Here is a 27,090-nt window from a genome sequence, read left to right as displayed (position 1 = left end):
GGGTCTATTTGAGGGCTGGGTTCTGACTGTTCGGTGTTCAGGGGTGGTTACCTCATTAACTCTCCCTAGCCCCCTGCTGTGTGCACCACAGATAAATGGCTCCCTGGGCCATTATTTTGAAAGCATCAGAGCTGTATTTGTGTCTGGTGAGGCTTAATGACACACTCAACAATCCAGTATTAGAAGTGGTGTGCTTTCAGAGAGAAAACATTTTATCAGGCAGATACGTTTGAAGAAAATAACAACATGTAGACTGGTGTGTTGGTAGCATAATTGTTACACCTGCTAACTGGGGCTTCTTAGATGTTTCAGCAAGATAAACACACATGTAAGCATGCACACACGTACAAACACACACACCAACAGAAGTCACATGTGTTCTGCAGCTTAAAGTACTCAATAATACAAGACACTTGAATCACAACAGTAGCTTTTTAGTTTACCTGGGTTCTTTGTAATTAAACTAATTAAAACACATCCATCTTAATTGGAAGAAACATTCTCTTTCAAATTGAGGAAACAGCTTCCCTCCCAGTTTACCCAAATCTGAGAAAAAAGCAATTTGATTGTTTTGGGTTTCATTTCTTCTCCTTAAATCCCTGTTCTTTAAGTCAGTTGAGCAATATCTGGGCAGGCCACATTTAAAACACACTTCTTTCCTCTCTTTGCATTGCTCCCGTGCAAATACAGCATTAAATATTTCATAATCTGTGGGGGTTGTGCTAAGCCAGAGGCAGCTTTGACCACTTGCCCAGCAGCAGCATAGTTCCACCCTGCCCAGGCAGTCACACTCCTCCCTCTGTTCTTGGCTAGGCTGTGTAAGGTCACAGCAAGTAGATTACCCTGAAGTTTTCCCTATTGGGAAAAAATGCAAAGATTCTGCCCTTGTTCTGTTTAGTCACGTGCCTATTAGTAATGGGATAGAATTGTATTAGAAAATATAGAACAATTACACACACTCTGATACCAAAAGTAACCCACAGGATATCAGAACCATTAAGACTATTCCATGATTTTTGTTGTTGTTATGTTCAAAGAAAGTGTAGCCCAAAGCATGACTATTCACCCAGTCACATGAGCCAGAAACCTAGAAGTCACCCGAGTTCTTGTCTCTCAGCTTTATCCAGGGGTCCTCAAACTTTTTAAAGTGGGGGCCAGATCACGGTCCCTCAGAGAGCTGGAGGGCCGGACTATATGAACTACTAATTCCTACTGTAACACCTCGGCTGCGCTCACTGCCCAAAAAACCTGGCGGGCTGGATCAGACTCCTCTGCGGGCCGCATGTGGCCCACGGGCCGTAGTTTGAAGACCCCTGAGCCTTTATCCTTACATCTAGTCAATCACCTCATCCTGTTGAGCAGATCTGTGACCAGCCCAGAATCCACTCAGTCTTCATCTCCTCACCATGCTCTCTGTCCTGGAGGGGTGCCCCACCACCTATAAAATAGATTCCAAACGCATGATTAACTAGATATCCAAAGGCTTTCACTGCCCCTGTTCTGAGCTCAGCACCACATGCATCCTGATACACATGGCTCACTCACGAGATGAGATCTGTATGTGAGATCCTTGTTGACAGGTGCTGTCTCCTTTAGATCTGAATCTCCAACACCTGACATGTGAGGAGTTCATTTGTTCAATGAATATATAATTAAAAATAATTTTTATACCCTGCCTCATTCCAAAAAGGGTTTGAGATAGCAAATGAGTCCCACTTACAAGTGTAGTCTCCACCCCTTTCAGACTACCCATATACTGAGATGAGAACTCAAGTTTCTAAGCATATCAAAGAAGCAATGAGGCCTGTTACCATCTTCAGAGCTCTTCACTATACCTATTAATAACTAGTGCCACTGGACAATATGTATCAACTACTTTAAATTAAATCTTCATGAGTCTCAGAAGCAAGGTTTTCTCTTTGTACAGGTGAAAAAACTGAGGCTAGAAAAGGTTGAGAAATATGTGCAGAGTCCCACAACTGGTCAATAAAAAGAAAAGGTGCGGTCCTGGGGAATCTCTCTCCCATCCCCACTCCTCCCACTTATCATATCCTCTCTGGGTGAAGCTGGGCTTCTGAGACTATTATGTTCTGCCAGAATTTTATAACAGTTTTCTTATGCCGTGGTCTGCAAAAGCTGTGGGTGACACTGTTATGTGGCCTTAAAGGGAGAGGCTGGAACTTACTGCTGGAACTCTGGTCATACCCACCCTTGGTCCCCAACCGGAGTCTCCAGGCTTATACTCAGGAGAATTAAGTAAGCCATAGAAGCTGCCTAGGAGAAACTTGACCATAAACAGTGGTGGACAGGCAGCATGACAGCTTGCACTATTATCTAGAGGCTGCAGGGGAACAACTATAAGATCTGCACACCCTGGGACAGAAGGTTCACTCCAAACCCCTTTCAACTCATCTCCTTTCCGAGAATGGAATCAGTCTCAGAGTCTCTCAAAACAGAGGTGGCCTACCTAGGTTTGAGTCTCTGGGGACAAGTTTCTGGAAGGAAGGAACTAGGGAGAGCTTACTCTGGGAAAGATATAGTGACCTGGATTCCAGGTGAGCCACATGGGACTAACTCCTAGATGGGAAGAGCCTCAGCAGACCTGTGAAGACCTGGGCTGGCAGGTGGCCACCCTCTCTCCGTATCCTCACAAGATCTTCCCTCTGTACATGTGCATGTCAGTGGCCTAATCTCCTCTTTTTATAAGGACACTAGTGGTATGTGACAGGGTCCACCCTAAAAATTTCATTTTAACTCGATCACCTCTTTAAATGCCTTATCTCTAAACACAGTTACATTCTGAGCCGCTGGGTGTTAGGACTTCATAGGAATTTGGTGGAGGCTAGGGGGTCACAATTCAGTCCATAACCAACCATGCTTTTCATTTCTATTATAGCACTTGCTACACAGTTAATTAGACATAGTTCAATTTCTTTTAGGATATTCTCATAATGTGAATTGCATGATTAATAGAAGAGAGATTTTTCTTGAATTAGCAACTCTACTAAACTCCTTATACCTGTTCTCCTTTAAGACCTACATAGAGACATAAACGAGAGAAGGACATGTGATCTTTTGGGGGATGGGAGTGGGTGGGTGGGGAAAGCCTGGTAATTCTTCTTTTTAGTAAGTATGTTATAGCAAAGAGAAAACAGACACTATTGAAAAGTAGTTTTATTCTTTACCTTGAGATCCTGTCTCACATCACCCTGCTTGGGTGAACCCAAATGAGGTGTTTGTCTAGTCTGGGCTGAGGCCTCTTACTTAGTCTCTGCTAACACCCCAACCCCCAAAAGAAAATCATGACTTTCCGACTTAAACAAATGGCCAAGTTTTCAGGCACAGCTCCTTCCTTGCTGTGGGCCCAAGCTGGCAGCTGCTACCTCTTTCTGTGTATTCCAAAGGCAGGAAATTCAAGTCAGAGTGAGGCAGGGGGAAGATCTGGTGTGATGTGAAGCAGGATGCTTGGGGGGGTGGGGAGGTGGGGGAGAAGGGTGTGGGAGGAGGGTAACAGCACACAACCACCTGCTGAGGGAGGCCCAAGTGTGGGCCTTTGAAAATCCCCAAGTGGCTAGTTCACACATTGAGTTTAAGTGTTTGTTCGGATCATTTAATCTAAACTCCAAAGCATTCTTACTGAGCCTGTGATGAAAACTTCCTCTTGGGGCAAGACCCCTGGACTAGCATGTGCAATTGGGAGGCTGAGAGCAGAGCAGCTCTTGCCCTGGGATTGAGTCAAACTGCTTGTAACCTGATCACATGAGTGAGAGATAAATAGTATCCCCGAGTTTTTTAGATACAAACTCCTATTTCCTACTACCCCCAAAAGAATCAGACACGTATCCAAATATTGCTTTAAAAGAAAATGTAAATTGCATGCATTTTCGTAACTGTTTGACAATATTCCCAAACTTTCCTGAAACACAGATGTGGAAGCAGGAGGAAGGGAGGACTCACCTATGTGCCACTTTGGGAGAGTCATTTTGTCCTCTTTAGGCTCCTCTTTCTTCACAAGCAGCAGCTGCTGGTTCTTTGATTTCCATCTAAACTTCACAGAGCAAATTAAGAGATGGAAGGACCAATGTGGTATTTGAGCTGGACTGCAGATCACATAGACAACTAGAGAATTATGATTACACATTATTACTTTATTAATAATTATTATGTTCTAGACTCTCTCTATATAAGTTTAACTCTCACTATCCTAAGAAGTACAACATATCTCCATTTTACATCAAGAAAATGAGGATCAGGAAAATTCCTTGCTCAGGAACTTACAACTCTTAGGCAGCAAAGCTGAATTCAGACCCAGATTTGTCTGATTTCAAAGCCCATACTTTCCCCATCACCTGTCACTCTTCTGGGGGGGCGGGGGGGGGAGCCCTAAAATATATTTGGACTGTATTTGAGTGTTGTTATTTGGTGAGTTATGTCTGTATGTCTAAACTGAAAACTCTTTAATATGAAAATACTGGGGGTTTTTCTGGCTTTTGCTTAACAAAATACACAATTTATATACTGAAACTGTTACTTAATGATCTATATCTGATACAAGAATATTATGCCAACTTCAAGTTCCTGGCTTTGACAATGCACTGTTGTTACCTAAGGTTTTATCATTGCTGAGTGAAGGTAACATGCAAACTCTATGTACTATTTTGTAACTTCTTATGAGTCTTAAACTAGTTCAAAATAAAAGTACTTTTTAAAATGTTATTTGAATATGAACATGATGACAAGGGGCACCTGGTGGCATAGAAGAAGCAAAAGTAGGCAAGTCAGGCCTCAGATTTTAAAGCAGCTCTTCAACAACTAATGGTATGGCTTTGTGCACCCGACTGCCCACCCTAGGCCTCACAAAGCCAAAATGACATCCAGGTCCCACTTTAGTGTTAAGAGTTATGAGTTCTATAGTTTCAGAAAAATACATTCTAGACTTCCACTGTAGGATGTAAGACTGAATATACACATCTCATTTGCTCCCTCCCAAAACATAGTAAACTACAGTAAATAAATGTGTGTGTGTGAGTGTGTGTGTGTGTGTGTGTGTGTGTGTGTGTTTGTATATATCTCTCACAAGGACATGCACAAGAGGAGTAGAAAGATAACAGCCATAAAATAGGAGTGGAAAGACAACAGCCATAAAATTCCAGGAGCTAGGAAGTGATTTAGCAGGCCTGGAGCTGGCAGTAGCTAAAGCTATGGATAAACTCGTTTTACAGAACAGAATCTTTACAAAAGCTCCAGAACCATCAGCACCAGATGCCTCTGAAATGAAGGCACACAGAGGCGGTTACAGTGGAGACAGTTGTCTAGATTCCTTCCCCCACTGTGCACCCCCGGAAGACCACGCTCTTCCCATCACACCGGAGTCTAGAGATTTCACTCTCTTAAGAGTGCAAACTAGAAGAGTCTGGACTGGAAAGATGAAAGTACCAGGTCAAAACCAAGAAGATTAAAGGACTATATACACAAGGAATGCTGAGTGTTTAAACCCCCATTTCTCTTCCCCCAACTTAGCCCCCAGAACATTGGCAGCCAGATCTTAAGCTTCCCAAACAGGAGATTAAAACTCCCCTTTGCAGCACCTGACCAGCCTGAGAGAAACGACCCAAAGATACTGAAATTAGGGAATGCTCCAAAAATGGTCCACCTAGCCAGCTCATCCTACCCTGAAGCTCAGTCAACCAGTGCTGCCTTTAGCTTGGAGCTAGCTCCCAGTTGGCTTTTGGATCCTCAGCTCTTCATCGTGAAGACAGATATAAAACAAACAAAAGGAAAAGCAAGTTGGAGTCTATGCAGGGAGAAGAAAACGTCCCCCAAAATAATTAATCTCCTTAGAGACAACAGACAATCCATGCAAAACGAACAGAAAGCTATTTTTAAAAGAAACCTATAGAGAAAAACAAAAAGAGCCTGTGGGAATTAAAAACATGAGAGCACAGACGACTAAATAGAAAGGCTGGTAAATAAAGTTAATGGGAAATATCTCAGAAATGAGAGCAAAAAGACAAAGAGCTAGATAATGAAAGAGAAAAGCAGTCTGACATTTAAATAATAGAAGGTGACCCAGAAAGAGAGAGAGAGAGAGAGAAAATCAGCAACAAAATTACTCAAGAAGCTTTCCCAGAACAGGATGACATGAGTTTCCCAAATGAAAGAGGCCACCAAGTACCCAACACGGTGCATGAAAATAGACCAAGGACAGTCACTGGGAGATTTCTAAACACTAGGTACCACTAGGACCATGTGAAAATCCTATGGATTTCCATAGAGACAAAATAGGTCAATTATAATGATCAGGAAACACACTGCCTTCAGACAGAGGTTCCCATTCTGGGTAAGATGGAGAAGACATTCTCCCCATGGACTCTCCCAAAGATTGCCCTTACAACACCTGGATAGAGCGATACAGCAGCTGTCTGAAAAGTAAATAGTAGCAGGCAAATTGAGGAAGAGGACCAGAATCCAAAGTACCACAAAGCCAATATCATTTTTTCATCTGGGGTACCCAGCCTTGACTCAAAACAGTGTGACAGTAATGGCAGCAATAGCCTAGGTGCCTAAACCATGGAATTTTATTCAGCAATTTAAAAAGGAACACATTGATTCATACTATAGAATGGATCACTCTTAGATGCATTTTGCTAAATAAAATAAGCCAGATCCAAATGACTATTACATTTATTTAGCATTTTGGAAAAGGCCATAATATAGGAGCAGATCAGTGATTGCTTGGGGACAGGATGCAGGAAGGGGCTGGTTACAAAGGGATAGCATGAGAAAATTTTTGTGATAGAATTACTCTGCATCATGACTGTAGTAATGAATACACAACTCTATGCATTTTTCAAAACCCATAACCGTAGAGAATGAAATTGCTATATGTATATTTAAACAAACAAACAAACCAAGATATAGGGGGACCCTAAAAGGAACATAAACTATAACAAATTAACCTAAGTATATCACAAATGAAAACTTAACCACACCAAAAGAGAAGAAAAGAACTTTGGAATTTTGAAAACATCATTTTAAGAGGATACGGGAAGGCTTAAGACAAAAACAAACTCTACACAAACACTGTACTCTAATTGGTAAATTTGTTTCTCAGAAGACTATGGATTAGCAATTCTCAAATCACTTTATGTATACACTACAGTTGGACAAATCAGCAGATTAAGTGTGGATAATGACATCCAGGCCTCTGTCAGAAAAAGAAGTTACAAATAGAGGAAGACTAGAATGAACCCTGTGGTGTTGGATGGAATCAGAGGTAACAGTGTGAACCCATATTGTAAGAATATGTATACAGATTGATAGCTAAGTAAGTAAATTTAAAATTTTTACATACATGATTTATTGTACATACTTACATTTCTGAGCTCTGTCTGCTGATGGCCTAGAAGAAATGACATCCCAATCACAGTGAGCACAACCAGTGCTCCAATGTTGGCCTATAAATACTCTGATCCATTCAGGGAACTAGGGCTCTTTTGGAGAAGCTGGGAAAGGGAAAATATAACATGAACCTGGAGCATTTTGTGGCATAAGAAGGAAAGAAAGTGCTCTAAAACAATGGAGACACAGGACTGAAAGGACACCGAAACCCAACCTGAAAGAGCTCCCAATTGCCAAAGCTGGAACAATGTAATCTGCAGCATCAATGACAATATAATTACATTAGAGACCACGGGATAAAAAAAAAAAATCCCAATAAATACTGATATAAGTAAATAATGAAAGAAAGGAGAAAGAGAGAGGGGGAGAGGGGCAGCCTTTCCTTAGAGAAAAATCCCAATTAACATATATAGAAAAATGAGGAAAGTACAGAATCATCATTAAATACCACAGAAATAATTATTGCAGTCAAGAGTCACCAATGAATGCTCCAATTAGTGGGCAAAAGTCTGAGGAGCAATGGGTTATTTGCATAATGAAAGTCTTTCCCCCAATATATTTATTAAGTAAAAAAAGGAAAACAGTAACTTTACAGCAGAGAAACCCACCCTCTTCATCCATTGATCAAGGTTAGCATCATCAGTAATGAGAACTATCAACATCATTAATCTGTGGATATGATAAACTGAGAAGGAAGGACACATCCCTTTTGTGGTATCCAGGCTAAAAACTCATGAGAAATCAACAGGCAAATCCAGACAGAGAGAGCGTGACTACAAAATAACTGGCTGGTGTCTTTCAATAGTGATAAAGTCATGATGGACAAGGGGAGACTGAAGACTATTACAGATCGGAAGAGATGTGGAAAAAATGACAACCAAATGCAATGTGAAATCCTGGATTAGATCTGGGGGGGGGGGGGGAGGAAAAAAAAGGACATTAGAGGAAAAACTGGTAAACTCCACATAAAACCATAGTTTAGTTCATAGTATTGTACAAAAGTGACTTCTTGATTTTGCTCCATGGACTGTGATTATATAAGATGTCAACATTAGGGGAAGCTGGAAAAGGAATAGTTGTAAATCTCTATGATTTTTACTTCTCTGTAAGTCTATAGCCACACCAAAAGAGAAGAAACTTACTGCAAGATACAAAGCTTTTTCAAAGTACATGTGATGTTAAAATAAGTCATCGGACAACCTACGCTGGCCTGTCACCACTAATGTCTAAGATTTATTCAGTAATGATGTGGACTTACAAATGGAAATAGCAATGCTGCGTGGGTGCCTGGGCCATCAGCCTGGCTGGTTCTGTTCTACAGCAGCCAGCAGGTTTGGCTCGCATTCCAAGGCCGAGGACTTCACTGGACGAGAAAAAGGAAGAGGAAAGGAAAGCCAATAGCAACAGGATGGAAGCTGCTTTCCAGTGCTCTTCTAAGCTGCTCTCACCCCTGGCCCTGAGGAGCCCAGTTCTCTGAGGAAGCCACCCACTCTTTTATTGTGTCCAAACACAATATAAAGGATGATATAGTTTGGGTTGGAACTATACCACCAGTTTATGCCTTCAGAAGTTAAAAACTGATCCCCATGTTTACAAATCTGAGCTTACATGTTACATTGGTGAGGAAATAACTAAGTGGCTGCCAGGCGGTAGCAAGACTGTTCATGTTCAGAGGCTCCTCGTGTAGAAGCAGGTTAGGTCCTGAGAGGCTGCTCTTAAGCACACTGTTTGTCATCCAGTTGCCTAGGAGGATTTAGGCTTACAGCCTGAAAATGGGCTCTGACTAAATAGTGTTTTAAAAGCAAACATATGCTCCTCCTCTTAACTCGTGTGTGTTCTCTTGGTAATTTCCCCCCTGCATCAACAATAAAGATTTTTTTTTAAAAAAAGAAAGAAAATGCACTGAGGGAGATAGTATCTGCAAGTATCGTTAAGACTCTCCTTAACAGCTTCGTATCCACCACCCCACTGTACTTTGAAGTCAGGCAAAGTACAGAGAAAATATCCTTGGCTTAGGGCAAACATTTCATCACTCTAGCCTCTGAGTCTTCAAACAAACCCCTGGCATGCTCCTGAAGGAGGCTGGTAGAGTCTTTGTTTATGCAGCGCCTCCACGCCATGACCGTTCAAATCCTCTCCTTTTTGTCCATTACTTGGCCTGGTTGATTACCGTTGACTGTAGAGCAAGGCAGCTTTTATACATGACACCCGGCCTTTTGTCCTTTAGAACCTTACCTAATGTGGAATGACAGTCCATTCATTTTTTTCATAGTTTTCCATTTTTAAAAAATTATATCTTGTCTGTAACTGAATATATAAGTAAAACATTTTGTGGGCATGATAGGATAAAAAATGTTTGTAAACCATCTCAAGGTTCCTGGTGAGCAGAACAAACACACTGTGGATCCATGTGGCCAGGAACCCTAATGGGTCAGTGGTGGTAAGAACAGCTTTATAGACAACCATGATGTTCTCAAAGCAAGACATCTATACTTGCCAGAAAGAGCAAGAGGAAGATTCTAAAGTTAGTGCTTCGTCCATTGTTTCCAGAATCAATCAAGCAGGAGGTTGACACAATTATCTAGAGGGTTTGGGTGGAAATCTACTATTTAGAATCAAAGTTGGTCCAGAAATTTTAAAAATGGATTACATTGGTGAAGCACTTACTATGTGTCAGGCACATGTATTTACTCACTGAATTCTTAAAACAACTCTAAGATATCTATCATATCTAATAAAGGAGTAATATACAAATTGACTATACCTCTGCTACAACCACAAGCTGCACCCACCATCCATTCAGGAGCAAATATGCAAATTAACCCAACGAAGATGGGTGGCCACAGAGAGAGCAGGAGGCTTGAGTTTCCCCTGGCGATGGAGGAAGCCAAGCTTTCCACCCGCCCTGGCCAGCCTTGGCCTCTGCTCAAGGCTACAAAGTTTCAATTATAGAAGATAAATGAATCCCAGATACCAGGGCCTCTACTTGGGTCACATGGGGGCATGGCCAGACTGCAAACCACCACAGGCCCCTCACTCAGGCCGCCCCACATCCCAAGGAACCCCACCCTGATCCAGGACATCCTTTAGGGCAAATCAGCCGGCCCTCACCCATGCACCAGGCCTCTATCCTATTTAATCCTATCTAATAAAAGAATAATATACAAATTGACCATCATTCCAACACACAAGATGACTGCCCCCATGTGGACACAAGATGGCTGCCATAAAATGGCCAGCAGGGGAGGGCAATTAGGAGAGACCAGGCCTGCAGGGGAGGGCAGTTAGGGGTGACCAGGCCTGCAGGGGAAGGCAGTTAGGGGTGATCAGGCCTTCAGGGGAGGGCAGTTAGGGGCAATCAGGCTGGCAGGGGAACAGTTAGGCATCAATCAGGCTGGCAGGGGAGTGGTTAGGGGGTGATCAGGCTGGCAGGCAGAAGTGGTTAGGAGCAATCAGGAAGGCAGGCAGGTGAGCAGTTGGGAGTCAGCAGTCCTGGATTGTGAGAGGGATGTCCAACTGCCCATTTAGGCCCGATCCCGGTGGGCAGTCAGACATCTCTCGAGGGGTCCCAGATTGGAGAGGGTGCAGGCAGGGCTGAGGGACACCCTTCCACCTCCCCCACCCCCTCCTGCACAAATTATGAATTTTGTGCACCAGGCCTCTAGTGTGTGTATGTGTGTATTCCTAATATGCAAATAGACGAAACGGTGGAACAATCAAACACCAAACATCCGGTCACATTGATGTGTGCTGTCCACCAAGGGGCGATTCAAACATGGTGGGTGTTGGCAGAAGTGGCAGAACGTGGAACACAGCTGGCGTCAGCCACAGCAGGATGGTCGAGTGGATGAGAACCAAGGTGGGGTATCAGTCACTGTCATCGAGGTGAGCATCTGGTGGTTACTGAAAATCTATGCTCCCAAGTCCCACTCAGCTTTCACATCTGCTGACAGCGCTGGTCCCACTCGTACCTGCTGACCAAGCAGAGCAATTGGGGCCGGTGTCAGCAGTGGATGCCAGCAGGGCCAGTGCCATCAGCGGGTGCAAGCAGCAGCTCCAGTGCTGGCTGCCCCTGAGGGCTTCTCCACCTCCCCCGGCTCCTAAGGAGCACAATGGGGGCAGCAGTCGTCGCTTGCACCTGCTGATGGCACCAGCCCCACTGGCACCTGCTGCTGGCGCCGGTGATGGAGGGTGCAAGTAGGGCAGGTGCTGTTAGTGTGTGGAAGCATTGGCAGCTGCAGGAGAAGGGCTGCCAGCAGAGAGGGCCCTGGGGCTGCAGTGGGAGGGGCCGGGCAGGGGTGTGGAGGATGGGCTGAGACCCACCCCTATGCCCACCACAGTCTTTCAACCCACAGTTCCTTTCAAGGTGCATGAATTCCTGCACTGGGCCCCTAGTATCTACATATCAAGGGTGGGCAAAAGTAGGTTAAATTACCAGCCATCATTACCTAAAAGATAAATCAAAGTAAGGATCCAAATTAATGACAACAATAAGAAGACAAATAATACAAATATATAATACATTAGTTAATAAATAACAACACAAGAATAAACTTCCTTGTATTCTCTACTATAAACCTACTTTTTCCCACCCTTGTATCATCCTGTTAGATTATCATAATATATTATCATTTCCATGTCACAAATAAGAAACCAAGACACAGATGGATAAAGTAACTTGTCCAAAGTCACAGCTAATCGGGGACAAAGCTGGGATTCAAATCTGGGTTTCGGCTTGCAGAACTCTTAACCTCCAAGCTAAACTTTTAAGGCAGCTACCTCAGCCTTAGGTTAACTGACTGGGGAAACGAGTGTGCTATCCTCAAAACTTTGTGTGACCTTATCCCTCACAATACTCTCATCCAGGGGCTGGTACTGAGAGCCTGTGTCTGCCTTGGAACACCCATATGAGGTCTCCTCCCTCTGACAGCCCAGAGCTCCGGTCTCCTGACCCCACACCTTAAGAAGCTCCACATCTGAAAGCGATGGTGGCAGTCTGCTGGCCCGGCTCACACAGTGGCTCTCAACCAGTGGTGATTTTATCCCTAAGGGGACGTTTGGCAATGTCTGAAAATATTTTTGATTACCACAATTTGGGGGTGGAGAGCAGTCAGGGATGTTACTAAACATCTTAAAATGCACAGGTCAGGTTCCCACTCTCTCATCTCACTCCAGCCCAAAATGTCAATGACATGGAAGCTAAGAAACCCTGAGCTAGGCCCTGACCCTGTTGGTTAGAACGTTGGTTAGAATGTTGTTTGATACGCCAAGGTTATGAGTTCGAACTCTGGTCAAAGCACATATAAGAATCAACCAATGAATGTTAGGGGTGTCGAACTCAATCAGAGAAGGGGCCAAAATCTGAAATCCAGCCTAAATCGCGGGCCGAATGGTTTACTGAACAGTCATAAACTGACAATGTCATAAACTGACAGCGGAGTGCAGTGATGACAGCGCGGTGCGGGCCACATTGCAAGGCCTGGCGGGCTGGATTTGGCCCGCGGGCCTTGTGTTTGACACATGTGGCATAGATAGTGGAACAACATATCATTGTTTTTCATTCTCCCTCTCCTTTCCCCTCTCTCTAAAATCAATAAATTAAAAAAATTAACAAACAAACCCTAATCTAAAGAAATCAGTAATGCTCTTGAGTTGTCTGCAGCCTGGCTGGGGAAGAGAATTCTAGCCATCAAGGAAAAGGTACCAGATGGATTATCTCATTAAGGGAAGATGCAATCACTTGCATTTGGGCACCTTCTGTCCAGCTAAGTAATGTCTTTGAGGATTGCCTGAATTGACAGCCTCCAGTCTCCTTTCGCCTTTCAAGAGCAAGCCTTTCCGATTCACAAAACCGTCCTAACAAACTAAGCCAGCAATTCAACTAGGCGACTCTTCTGCTGTGAGGGCATAGAAGAGGGTGACATATTTTAGGGACCTCAAGAGGGTAGTATGGTGAGAGTGAGGAGTCAGGTTGATAAGGTTAAAGGGGCGTTGGCAGGTAAGGCCAGGAGAGAACATTCCATCAGAGGGGGAGAGGGGAAACTCAAGGAACCTGTGGGCTCCACTCCCTAATTATTTGAGCAGTCAGTGAGAGCACACTGCTGGCATGGAGGTAAGGCGGGGGCCAGCAACGGAAATACAGTGGGCTCCACTTAAGAAACTAACCAAGATGGGTGTCACGTTTATGTCACAAAAAGTGTAAGGTCAGAGCTGTGATTACCTCAAAGAGACCTGGGGGGCCACAGAGACCTGGTTTTGAGTTCCAGCTTGTAAGGATCTCACCCTGTGACTGTAGACAGGAAACCATCTCTCTGAGCCTGTTTGTCATCTACAGAACAGGATTAATTGTAACAGCCACTCCTCAGGGGCTCCTGAGCCTTAAGGGAGTGAGGTGTGGAAAAGGCTGCTTCCATGCCCCTCCCCCCACCCTCCCTTTACTGTGCGCGCAGAACAGGAGACCGGTTTCCCTGAGAGCCTGGCCAAGAGAAGGATGAGCCCAACTGAGGCTTCTTATTAAATGGAATTTACCTTGACCAACCATTCCATAATGTCCACATAAGCCAGCTTGCCTCAAACAAGTATCTGATTCAAGGACCCAGAAAAGGACTCCTTGGATAGCCTCAGTCTGCCCCAGGAGTCACCAAATCAGCAGATTGAAGCGCCAGGCCTCCCAGCCATACATTCATAGTCATTTGCTTTTGTAAATTTGGCAGTGGCAACATACTATGATTTTCATTGCTTAAGACGGCTATTGTTTGGGTGACTTTGGCGTGGCCATGGGCATTTTTGGAATCTGAGTGAGAGATATTTCCTTTGGGTTAAGATATATTAATAGATTTACAAATTGTATTTATAGTTAAGTGACTGCTGGCTGTTCTGTAGTAGAGAAGGATTCCTATGGCCCACTGTCCCACTAACTAGTTTCGAGATGTGATAACTCAGACCTGGAGGTCAGGTCACGATGTGAATGTATCCTGCACCCAGGGTACTGTGGGCCAGGGCAGGGGACCCAAGATGGAAATAGAGTCAGAACAGGCCAGTCACCAGGAAAATTTTTCCAATCATCAAACTTGGACAATTCTAGGCTCACTTAAAATTGATAACTGGTTAAGATCAACATTCTCTCCTTTTATGAATTTGAGACCATCAAAACTATAAGCCCCAAAAAATGCAGGGTAAAGGGATTTCAGAGGTGTGTTAAGCAAGTAATAATTTTTTTCTGAATTTTTGAAACTTTAATACCTAATTTCATGTATATAATCTTATGTTCTCTTTTAAAGGGCCTCCCAAATTACACAAGATTCAGGTTCCACAAAACCAGGATCCATCCCTTTAGGTCACATACTTTTGTCTTTTTGAAGAGAGTAGAGTAGGAGAAAGGTGAGGAGGGAGGCAAGTAAGCTCCATAATTCAATTTCCTGAAATAATTATATTTCAGTGGCATAGTGAACTTAGAAAATTGGAAATTCTTTACATATTTGTTCTTTCTGGGGGGAAAAGTTAAATGAAATAAGAATTTAAGGCTCCAGACTGTGCAGGTGGATTTTCTTGGAAGGCTAACTCCATATTGCATAGTGTCTGGAAAGTACTTTTCTATAATGTGAAATAAAACACACTTAGATTTTTTTTTTTTTAATGTTGTCAGTTTCTGCTAAGGCCTTTTATCTGTACTTTATCCCTTCTCTTCAGCAAAGATCTAAACTCTATTCACTCCCACTATTGTTGCTTCTATGCTGAAGTCAAACAAACTCAGCTTGACAACCGCTTTTGAAAGCACAGAATACACTGTATAAGTTGGAGAAAGTGAAAGAACCTCTTTCCAAATTCAAATGACTGAACAAGGAAACATTCAGGTGGGCAGAGTCCTCCCAGTTTCTGTTCTTAACCACAGAAGGGGTTAGAAGAACCAAATGCTGAAGGTTGGTTTTTCATTTTGGTGAAAACTCCAGAAGGGCCCACAAGATCACAGTGTCCCCACCGAACTCGTTCGTCCCAGAAGCATGAATTTCATAAGAAAGAGACAATTTGCTTTCTGCTAATTGCAGAAATCTGTCTCCCATTTCCCCAGCACCTGGGCCCAGAGCCAACCGGTCTGCCCCTCCAGCGGCGGGGGAGGGGAAGGAGGGAGGGGAGAAGGGAGGGGGGAGAAGGGCGGGGGCTCCCGGTTTGCACAGGCGGCCTCTGCTAGCAAGTCCATAGCAGCACACAACAGAAAACGGTTGCTGGCTCTTTTCCTTTCCTTGGAAATCTCTTAGCAACATAAAGTCGCCCAACCACTCGTGTAACTTCTATCGCAGTCCTGCTTTTTTTTAATATATATATATATAAAAATAGACCTTGTGTCTTTAAAAGCCTGCGTTTTCTCCCGCCTGGGGAAGTCAGTTTTAGTTAATGACTGCCAGGCGGTTTGTGTGTTTTGGGACCACGTGACCCGGACACGTGACTTGGAGCGGCTGAGGTTTCCTTTGTATCCGAAGAAAAAGATCAAGCTTATTATTGCGCTAAAAGCCTGTGCAGCCTGTCTGCACAACGTGATTCCGGGCGAGTCACACCTCGAGCTGCGGCCCTGGGCCCTGCCCCCCGGCGCCCAGCCTCCCCGTGGCCCGTGCGAGGGAGCTGTTTTCTAAGCACAGTTTCCTGTTTTCAAAAGTGAGAGTCCATTTCCCCTTGGAAAATGTACGATGATGCCAGAGAAAGAAGACTCAGTTTCTCCAACACACAAAGAAGGAAAGAATATATAAACTCAATCTCTTTTCCAGCTGAAGATTCAGGATTGATTAGACTCTCTCTCCCTCCCTGGGAAAAGTCTGCAAAATATTCCCTTGCCTACTTACAAAAAAAGGGGAAACTGAAAGAAGTTTTTTAATTTAAATTTTAAATGGCATGTTCAGTCTATGGTTTTGTGTTTTGTTTCACCGAAGATTTCTAAAACATTAGCAGTTAAATTTTTGGCTCAGCACATCCTGCAAAGGAGAGCAGGACTGGGTGGGAAGAGCTGGGTGTCCCTTGCAGGTTTGGGTGTCTGTGTGGATATGTAAATGTGTACAGATTTTGCTTCAAAAAGCGCGCGCGCACACACACACACACACACACACACACCCCTGACTATGCTCATTTTAATGTGGTCCTCCCCTCCTCTAACCCTCTCGCACTTGGTAGAAGCCTGGCAACGTTTTTGCTTTCTCTTATCTCTAAGGTAGTATCCAGTGAGGGCTCAGTTACAGCAGAAAGAAAGAGGGCGGAACAGCACTGCTGATCTCTGCCCAAGGCCCCCTTAATGACACTGCCCCGGGCTCCTCCATAGCAATCACTTCCCAGCAGTGCCTGTCCTCTAAAACAGCTGGTGAGCCCCTTCTCCAACCCACGCGGATTTCAGCTGGGGATTCAGTCATTCCACAGTTCTTGACTGAGTGCCTCCTCTGCCTGGAGCTATTCCAAGTTAATGAGGGGAAAAGACCCTGCTGCCATGGGGAGAGCCTCACTCCTGAGGAAGCACGGGTCTCTGTGAGGCCACACCCAGGAGGCCTGGTATGGCCAGGAGACTGGGATAGGGGTGCAGAACCTGGGACTCCCTTTTGCGTCATGATCATTACTCAGATGATGGGGCCGTTACTTCCAGGCCACGAAGGCCTAGTGAATTTGGCAGCTGATGCTTTGAAAATAAGAAGTACATCTTTGCTGGGAACTTGTTTCTTAGAGAATCCTAGGTCAGCAATGAGGAGTTGGTGCTCCCTGCTGCTGATCATACACAAGAGTCCGTGCAGCAAGCTGGGCTCCTGGCTGCTGGCAGCCTGACTAAAAATATATCAGCGCTCCTCAGGAGTGACCTCTCAGTGAGCTGTGGCAGAGACATCGCACCACAGAGTTCTAGGCAGAGCAGTAGCGCCCTCCGCGTCCTGGCTTCTCCAACAGCCCACCGTCAGAGGACTCCTGAGCAATTCTGGCCAGAGCTGCCTGAAAGGCTGGCCTGTGCTAGTTGTGGAGGGGCAGAGTGTGGCCTCAGGCAGCCTCCCAAAGGACAGAATGCCAGTTTGGTTGCATTCCTCAATAAGAGGCAGGCATGGGGTCTTCTCTACTCTGACGGGGCCCACTGTGGATCAGAGAGAGTGTGTTCTGAAATCAGCAGTGCTTCTGTCAGCCTGAAGAAGAACAGGCCAGGGCTAAAGAAGGAAGAGGCTAAGGGAAAGGATGAAGCCATCACATTCTTAATGAAATGTACATTGGATTTTGATGAACATTCAGTAGAAGAAAAGGAAGATGACAAGCTTAAACAAAAGTCAAAAATGCAGACATAATGGTCTGCTGGCTGAGGATGGTCCTTAATACAAGGCCCTCAGAAAAGCCAATATCTATGTCTGATCAACAGGACAGATATCAGAGCTTCGTTATCCAAATGTGGCCCCCAGCCATCCCAACCCTGACCCGTACGTACATTGGCAGGAGGGGCAGCTCATGCTAGAGGAAGGGAGAATACAGGCTCTGGTCCTGGGAACTCAGGGTATTAGAAACTACATTTCTTTTCCCAGCATATCTCAATAACTTCCCATAGTCCCTAGTTTTCCTGAGAGTAGCAATAATTGCTGTCTCCCCCTGTAGATGGAGAACCAAAGGCAGGAACTTGTAATACCTCCAGCAAAGAGTCCTTCTGCAAGCAAGCCACTTGCAAAGACTGCACTACCAAGAGTGTCAGAGTGATACAGCCACCCTAGAAAACAATATGGCAGTCCCTCAAAAAAATTAAACAAAGAGTTACTGTGGGATCCAGCTTTCCACTTCTGGGAATGTGCCCACAAGAAATGCAAGCAGGACTAAAATCTCCACTGTAGGCTGGTTTTCGGTTTTATGTAAGAACGTTGCACAGCATTGCTAATAAATATTTCAGTTTTTCCCTCTAGGACAAACACATACCAAAATATGCAACTTTTTTTTTTAGTGGGAATAGATATTGTCCTGTGACTTCTACCCATTTCCTGAAGCCTGCAGAAATAAGCCTTTACTTAAAGTTATACAGAAAATAGAATAAAATTAATTCCAGAAAAAGAAATGCAAGCAGGAACTCAAACAGATATTTGTACACCATTTTCATAGCAGCATTAGTCATAGTAACCAAAGGTGGAAACAACCCAAGTGTCCATGGATGAATGAATAAACAAAATGTGATCTATATATGAAAAGGAAGGGTAGTGGGCTCAATCCCCAGTAGGGGGCATGCAGGAGGCAGCTGATCAATGATTCCCTCTCCCTTCCTGTCTGAAATCAATTTTTAAAAAAATTTTTTTTTTTAAAGAAGGGAAAAAGAATTTTTTAAAATACAAGCCTTTCATTGGATTTTTAAAATATCACAATAGGTCTTAGACATCACCCAACCTATTGCTGTGGCTGGATTATTTATTAGCCCACTGAGCTGCTCCTTTTTCAAAAACATAGATACCATCCAAAGCTTTTCTAATATCCTGTTTTTATGGTTTTATCTTGCTGAATCAAAGCAGGTGAATTTTATACAAGTTAATTGTCATAACTTTCAAGAATTCATCTTTCTGGACTTGAGATACTGAACCAGTAATGTCTGGCCTTGTCTGAAATTTCAGATTTCCACAAGAGACCCATTTTCCTGGATAACGACGTTGATAAGGAAGTGAGCATATACAGGCCTCATCTTTAAATCCAGTGTACCGAGGAGAAACCAAGATGGCGGCATAAGTAAATGCCTAACTGCAGCCTCACACAACAATTTCAAAAAATACAACTAAAATATAAAGTGGACATTATCCATAACTACAGGAAAGTTGACTGACTAGAAATTCTACAACTAGAAGGAAAGAGAAAACCAGAAGGAAAATCAGAGGAGCTGTGAAAGCCTAAGGCACAGAGACATGGTGCGCACGTGGGGAGAGAATGGAGCTGGAGAGGAGGGGTAGCTGAGTGTCTGGCTGGCGTTCCCTAGCGGGAAGGAGATAAAAGCTCCGGACTGTGCTGAACCCCAGTTCCGATTGCACTGAACCCCAGTTCTGGGCGAAACCCTGGGGTCCCAGGCTCATACAGAGGGATTCTAGGCTGTAAGGCGAAAACTCAGGGGAGCAGCAAAAGGCAGAGCCCCGAAGTTGCACACATTGCGTGCAGAGAACTGACTGCTGACTGTGCCGCTGGCTTGCCCTAGTGGGAAGGAGACAAAAGCTCCGAACTGCACTGAACCCCACTTCCAACTGCACTGAACCCCAGTTCCGGGCTCATTGGGGGAGAGACTAGACTGTCTGGTAGTGGGCGAAACTTGAGGGCACCTTTCTCTCAGAGGTGCTTGCAGCGAGTACCAAAGCACCAAGTACCAAAGGACACTGAGGAACATGAGACTCAGGAACCTCATAGGGCAGGGCTGACAGGAAGCCAAGGCTGTAGGCTTTACCCTGAAACTCCGCCCATCCAAGCTGAGCACAGAAGCTTTTGAATAAGGCTGAATCCCCGCATAGACACAGCTGATCCTCACAGCCAATTGGACTAGAGGTCAGTTCCTCCCAGTGATACCAACAACAATTAAGACTTAACTACAAAAGGCTGTATACACAGTCCACAAAGGGGTGCACCAAGAATGTCCACCTCAGATAATTGGGAGGCTGACCTACTGAACCATATAGGACACCTTAACACACAAAGCCACCCTACCAACACAAGGAAGCTGTGAAAATGCTGACACAAGGAAACCAATCACAAACGAAAGAAATGGAGGACAAAAAGCGACTGGATATAGAGTTCAAACCACGCTTATAAGGTTTTTCAAGAATTTCCTAGAAAAGGCCAATAAAATAAACGAGACCTGCCGAAACCGGTTTGGCTCAGTGGTAGAGCATCGGTCTGCGGACTGAAAGGTCCCAGGTTCGATTCCAGTCAAGGGCATGTACATTGGTTGCGGGCACATCCCCGGTACGGGGTGTGCAAGAGGCAGCTGGTCGATGTTTCTCTCTCATCGACGTTTCTAGCTCTCTATCTCTTTTTCTTCCTCCTCCCTGTAAAATATCAATAAAATATATTTTTAAAAAATAAATAAATGAGACCTATGAGGATATGAAAAGAGATAAACTAGAAATAAAGAATACATTGTCTGAAATAAAAAAATATTATACAAAGTCCTAAAAACTGCAAGAATCAAGTCAAAGATTTGGAACACAAAGAGCCAGAGGACACCTCCTTCACAGAAGCAAGAAGACAAGAGAATCCAGAAAGTTGAAGATAGTGTAAGAAACTTCTGGGACAACTTCAAGTGAACCAACATCAGAATTATGGGGGTACCTGAAGATGACAGAGAGCAAGATACCGAAAATATACTGAAAGAAATAGTGAAAGAAAACTTCCCACACCTGGTGAAAGAAATAGACTTACAAGTCCAGGAAGGGCACAGAACCCCAAACAAAAGGAATCCAAAGAAGACCACACCAAGACACATCATAATTAAAATTCCAAGAGCAAAAGACAAAGAGAGAATATTAAAAGCATCAAGAGAAAAGCAGGTAGTTACCTATAAAGGAGCACCCATAGGATTGTCAGCTGATTTCTCAACAGAAACCATGCAGGCCAGACGGGAATGGCAAGAAATATTCAAGGTGATGAATAGCAAGAACCTACAGCCAAAAATAATTTACCTAGCAAAGCTATCACTCAGAATCGAAGGCCAGATAAAGAGCTTCACAAATAAAAAAAAGCTAAGATAAATATACCCTTCCTGCCATGCCTTACCTTCCAAAAACACTGCCATGTGTAAAATGCTTCCTGCAATGCAATGCCAGAGGTGTAATTAAAGTTCAAAAGGGTGTCAGTTGCATCGTGTTCATGAAAAGTGTAGAAAATGAAAACCTAAAACACCCACTACCTAACCCCATTTTAGCCAGAAGGAAAAGAAACAAGTGATCTCTCAGGCACTGTATTTGCTCTAGCCGGCCTTCTGTGAATGTGGCATTGGAGGGAATATGTGTGATTGTGTCTTGCCATTTCCAAAGCTCATCTTCATGAAGAAACATTTTCCAAGATTCTGAACAAAACAGATGATGAATATGAAAGTAACTTGAAACAGTTAAAAAATAAACTATATTATTATCATATGCTAACATTATTCATGTTTTTTTGTTGTTGTTGTTTGCTAGTTTGTAATAGTCAAGAGCAAGGGCTCTAGCCCAACTGGTGCAACTCAGTGGTTGAGTGACGACCTATGAACTAGGAGGTCAGGGTTCAATTCCCAGTCAGGGCACATGCCTGGGTTATGAGCTCCATCCCCAGCGTGGGGCATGTAGGAGGCAGGTGATCAATGATTCTCATCATTGATGTTTCTATCTCTCCCTCTCCCTTCCTCTCTGAAAACAATAAAAGTATAAATAAATAAATAAAAAACTTTTTTAAAAAGCAAGGGCTCTAGAAACAGATGGCCTGTTTAAAATTCCAGCCAAGTTTTTCTTCTCTGTGACCTAGGGCAAAGTACCTGACCTCTCTGAACCAGTTATAAAATAGAAGCAACCACCTTAAAGAGTGTAGCTGGACTTTAATGAGTCATTCCACGGGAAAACTTGGTTTCAGATTGGCACATACTAAACAGTCAATAAATATTAACTCTTATTTGGGTGTGATTCTTCACAACCAGAAGCCAAGATCTCAGGCTTTGTGTGGACACACCAGTTTGATTTGCAAAGACAAACTGTCCTATGGCTTAAATTTCTGCCTCTCACCTCAGCTAACACCTTCCAGCTATTCTGAAGGGGCTAGGTGAGAGGGTGTGGATGAGTCAAATTAAAGCCAGTGGTATGTTGTCCAGAGACAAAAGGCAGCACTCATATTATGAAGTAATATGGATATTTAAGGAAGAAACTTACAGGAGAATCTCCATTCCAAACATACCTAAAGAAAGACATAAAGAGCGGAGAAATAACATACACTATTATTCAGAATCCTAAAAGTCACACTTTGCCAAAATTCCAGATTACTAAGGAGGAGATTGATACTATCTTTATAAAGACAGAAATCTTAGTAAGTAAAATAAACAATCTTTTTTAAAATATATTTTATTGATTTTTTTACAGAGAGGAAGGGAGAGAGATAGTTAGAAACATCGATGAGAGAGAAATATTGATCAGCCTCTTCCTGTACACCTCCCACTGGGGATGTGCCTGCAACCAAGATACATGCCCTTGACTGCAACCAAACCTGAGACCCTTCAGTCTGCAGGCCAACGCTCTATCCACTTAGCAAACCGGTTAGGGCTAAAATAAACAATCTTTAAAAAAAATGTTTTTAACCCTACAAAGGAAAAAAAGAAAATCAGACCTGCTCCTTTGTACCTTTCTGTAGCTGTCCAGGCTTGTTTAGCATTAAAATACTTGGAAATATTTTTTAAAACTCAGATTTCACAAACTAATCTGTGTGGCTCATAGAAAGCTAATCATTTGGTTTGTCCATCAGTAGGCAGCCCAAATTTCTGCTTTAAAATTTTGTCACCCTAAAATATTGTAATCTTTAAAATGTGAGAAAAGGGAGAGGCAAAGCCTTGCCCCGCACTTTTTCTGGGCTGTCTGTTTGCTTGAGTAAGATACTATTTAATACCTTCAGAATTTGCTCTTGCCTTGAAGCAATTGACAAGGTATGCCACTCTTCTCTAAATTCGGAACAGTGAGTACAAATAGAAGATGAGAGGTTTGTTTGAAGCTGGGAATTGCCAGTGCAGCCTCTCCCACAGGCTGGGAGCAGCAGCCAGGGCTGCAGAGCCTTCACTCCCTGCTTTTAAAGGCTCACATATTAATCCTGGGCTGTGTCTGATTAGACCAAAGGTCAGGAATCCGATCTTTACCTTCAAATGGCAATCCTGTGACAATCCTGAGTGGCTGAATGAGTGCTGAAATATTACTAATAATTAATAATGACGATAATGTCTTGAGTTTCTTGTTTTAGTGCTTTCTATCCCCCAAAGTTTTCAAATCACTTCAAGACTAATCCTTTCACCCACTGTTGACCTGTAATGACTCAGGCATAGAATGTGGCCCTGTTGTCAGGAATACAGCCACGCTGAGCCTGTTTAAGCATGAACTGAAGAAAGATTCCTGCTGAAAATGAAAGTGTAAATTTTAGCTAGGCAAGTTATTATTATCCACTTGAAATCAGGCCAAGAAATGAAGCTTAATACCCTCCTTTTGTTAAAAGCACACAGGCAACTCTCCTGACTGTAAGCTGACTTCAACTTCACATTTTCACCTTCTCTAACTCAGGTTTCTCAGCCTCAGCACTATTGACATTTGGGGCTGGTGATTTTGTGTTGTGGGGCAGGGGAGCTGTCTTGTGTACTGTACAAGGGTCAGCAACATCCCTGGCTTCTACCCACTAAATGCCAGTAGCATGTTTGTGCACGTGCACACACACACTCACACAGTTGTGACTGGTGAAAATGTCTACAAACATTGCCAAATGTCTCCTGGGGACAAAGTCGCCCTCAGTTGAGAATCACTGCTCTAATTCAATACATCTACAAAGCAGGCTAGACACTACTGAATTACCAGAACCTTCCATTCTCCCAGGTTGCTTGAAGGATTTCTCATGAAAGAAGGACATTTATTTGTCTAGGGCTTTTAGGACTCAGGGAAACTTCATTTATGAAATAGGTCTTCAATCATAACTTTGATTATGAAACAGATTATGAAACAGACACTTGAAATTAGGTTCCTATCCCACCCTACTCCCCCAAAAATCAAATAAATAATGCAACATAGATTATCAAATGTTCCCCTCTCCTGCAGAGAGCATGGGATCACTTTCTCAAGTGTAAATTTTCCCAGTGGATGTCGTGGGTGATAAAAGGATAACCTTGTGACAGCTTCAACCTCAGTGCCCAACCACCTCTCAGACTTCTTGGGGTCAGAGTTCCTTCCCATGTGGAATCCACAGCCACTGTCAAACAGCTGAGCCGAGGCCTGCATCGAATCACCTGAAGGCACTGGGGAAACCCCAGCCCCTCGCTGACCACAGCCTCCGGCCTGCAGCTTCTCACCCTCCCCACAGCGCCCCGCAGTCCTCTGGGCCCTCAGACCCAGGAGCTGGCCCTCACCGCGTGGCCCACGTGCCCTCCACACCAGACAGTGGCTCTCAAACTTTTTCACCACAATTCACCATATTTTACATCAGGAGCCACTGCCCACACCCAATTCACATGAACAAAAATACATTTTGTTTTTAAACTTTTTTTATAATTAATTTTAGACTTACAAAAAGGTTGCAAAAATAGCACAGAGGATTTCCATATACCCTTTGCTATGTTGAAATCCTGATTAATGCCCAATGTGATGATGTTAAGGAGGTGGGGTAGTTGGCATGTGATTAGGTCCTGAGGAGGGAGGCCTCGTGAGTGGAATTCGTGCCTTTACAAAAGGGGCTCCAAAGCGCTCTCTAGCTCCTAGAACACAGCAAGGAGACACTATTTCTGATCCAGGAAGCGACCCTCACGAGACATAGAATCTGCGGCACCATGATCTTGGACTTCCAATTTCCAGAACTGTAAGAAATAAATTTGTTTTTTATAAGCTACTTAGCGCCTTGTGGCATTTTGTTAGAGCAGCCTCAAGGAACTAAGACATCCTCACCCAGCTTCCCCTAGTGTTAACCACATAACTTATTAAAACCATAATGTAATTGTCAAAACCAGGAAATTAATATCTGTGCAATACTACTAACCAAACTCAAGACCCCAGTTTTGAGCTAATGTACCTTTTCTGTTTCGGGATCATGCATTAGCTATTTCTCCTTAGTCTCCTGAATTTGTGACAGTTCCTCAGACTTCTCTTGACTTTTATGATCTCAACAATTTTTAAGAGCGTTGATCAGTTATTTTATCAAATGTCCCTTCTCATCGGGTTGCCTGCTGTTCTATCATAATTGCAAAGTTCATATATTTTTTGGCAAGAATGCCACAGAAATTACATTATAGTTCACTGCCCCCCAAATACATCTTAAGTAGAAGTTTTATGAAACTGTATCTTTGTTTGAGTGATATACACTCTGACATTTTCTATTATTATTTTAAACGCTGGTTTCACAATGATATTGCTTCACAGGCCTCTAATGAGTCAGAAAACACTGCCCGAGGCCAGCTGATGTCTGAGGCCTTTTTTTCCTTCCCTCTGACTTTTTCTTGAATCTCTTTCCCTTGTCTGCCTTAGGAGCACGGTGCTAACTGCATTTTCTTTCTTTCTCTGTGACCAGCTCTTGCCTGTAAGCTTCTGGCTTTATGTTCTCCCATCTTCTGTCTGGTCATATCTCATTATACTTATTTCCCCAGTGAGGCCACCCATTTCTTCCATTCCCACCCCACACGGGTGGCCCCCATCCCTGAACGTCCACCTGTTTTTAAGGCTTTGACTTCCCGCTGCCTGAAGAATTTCTGTGTGAAAATCACACTAAACTGAACAGGACCAAATGACATTAGTGCTCTCTCCCTCACACACTAAATGGCCACCCCCACATCTGATACCTGTCAGTGGTGCACCCTATACTCATCTGAAGCCCAGCTTTCGCTGCCACACCTGGAATCCTTCCCACCCCAATCCCAACTGGCTCCTCTATTCTCCATTTTCTAATTCAGAGGTTCTCAAACTTTGGGGAACATCAAAACCACCTGAGTGATCCTAAGGCCCGTTCCCAAAACTGATTCTGTCTGTGGGAAGCAGGGCCCCAAAATTCGCATTTCTAATAAGTTCCCAGGAGAGGCTCTTGGTGCTTTGAGAACCATGGTCCTAGCCGTCCACACAGGAATTCCAGGCTCCCTGTGCACTCCCTCACTGCAGGGAACCAGCTGTGGTTCCCTGTGGGCCACGGTGGCACCATGCCATACACCTGATCTAGCCCGTGGCATCTCACTTTAAGCCACTGTTTTCCCGGAGTGGAAATCCTCTATCTTTCCAATGACTCAAATCTCCTCCGTTCGGAAGGGATTAGCTCCAGATCAGCAGCCCTCAAAAGACCTTTTACTTCTCCAGCTTTTCTGGAGTCCTGCCTTCTGGTGGCAATGAAGGTCTGTGATTACAAGTGGGGGTTAGTCCTGCCTCAGCAGCTGGACTGTGCTCCTCCCCAGGTCACATGGCTCATTAAGTCGTTCTTATGTGTTCTCACTGCACTTTGCTGGCTTCTTTCATTGTGGCTTCTAGTGCATCCAGTTTTCACCTTACACACACACACACACACACACACACACACACACACGCGGCTTTGAATAGAGCATGGGTGTTTGCCCCAGCGCAATCTGGCTGGCCTTCCTGAACTTAAATCCAGCGAGGCCCTCTGAGTCTGGGGATCGGTTCTTGTGTTCTCCTGCCCCAGCCCTGGGAACAGCAGACGGCTGAAGATATAGAGAAGGGCCAAGGCAGGGGACGTTTGAACTCTCCTCTACCTGAATATTTGTCTGTTTTACAATCTTTCACAGAATGTGCGGAGACGAGATTACGTTGTGTCCTTGGAAGTGTGATCCAGAACCAACTAGCAAAGTAGAACGCGGAGCACTGCGGACCCTTCCCAACCCTCCCCGCCCAGCGGTCGCCAGGCCCGCGGGGACCGGCGCTCCGCGCTCCGCGGGGAGGTGTCTCTTTCCGGCGGCGGAGCCCCTGGGGAGCCACCGAGGGCGGCGGCGGCGGAGGGAGCGGCCGGGAGGGCGGCCGCAGTGGTCTGCTCCTCACCTCT

At 44.1% G+C, this 27,090-nt stretch overlaps 1 long non-coding RNA gene across 1 annotated transcript; it reads right to left on the bottom strand.

The window, feature by feature from the left end:
* Positions 1–1,344: 1,344 nt before the first annotated feature.
* Positions 1,345–7,456, bottom strand: LOC311618528. The gene is made up of 3 exons (XR_014794349.1): positions 7,377–7,456; positions 3,958–4,119; positions 1,345–1,438 (listed from the first exon to the last, which is right to left on the bottom strand). It is a non-coding gene; the product is annotated as an uncharacterized lncRNA (long non-coding RNA).
* Between the last annotated feature and the right edge of the window lie 19,634 nt (positions 7,457–27,090).

This window comes from Pipistrellus hanaki (genome assembly GCF_964339955.1).
Source record: "Pipistrellus hanaki genome assembly, chromosome: 3".
NCBI classification, from domain to species: Eukaryota; Metazoa; Chordata; class Mammalia; order Chiroptera; family Vespertilionidae; genus Pipistrellus; species Pipistrellus hanaki.
This window is presented reverse-complemented; position numbering and strand designations above follow the sequence as displayed.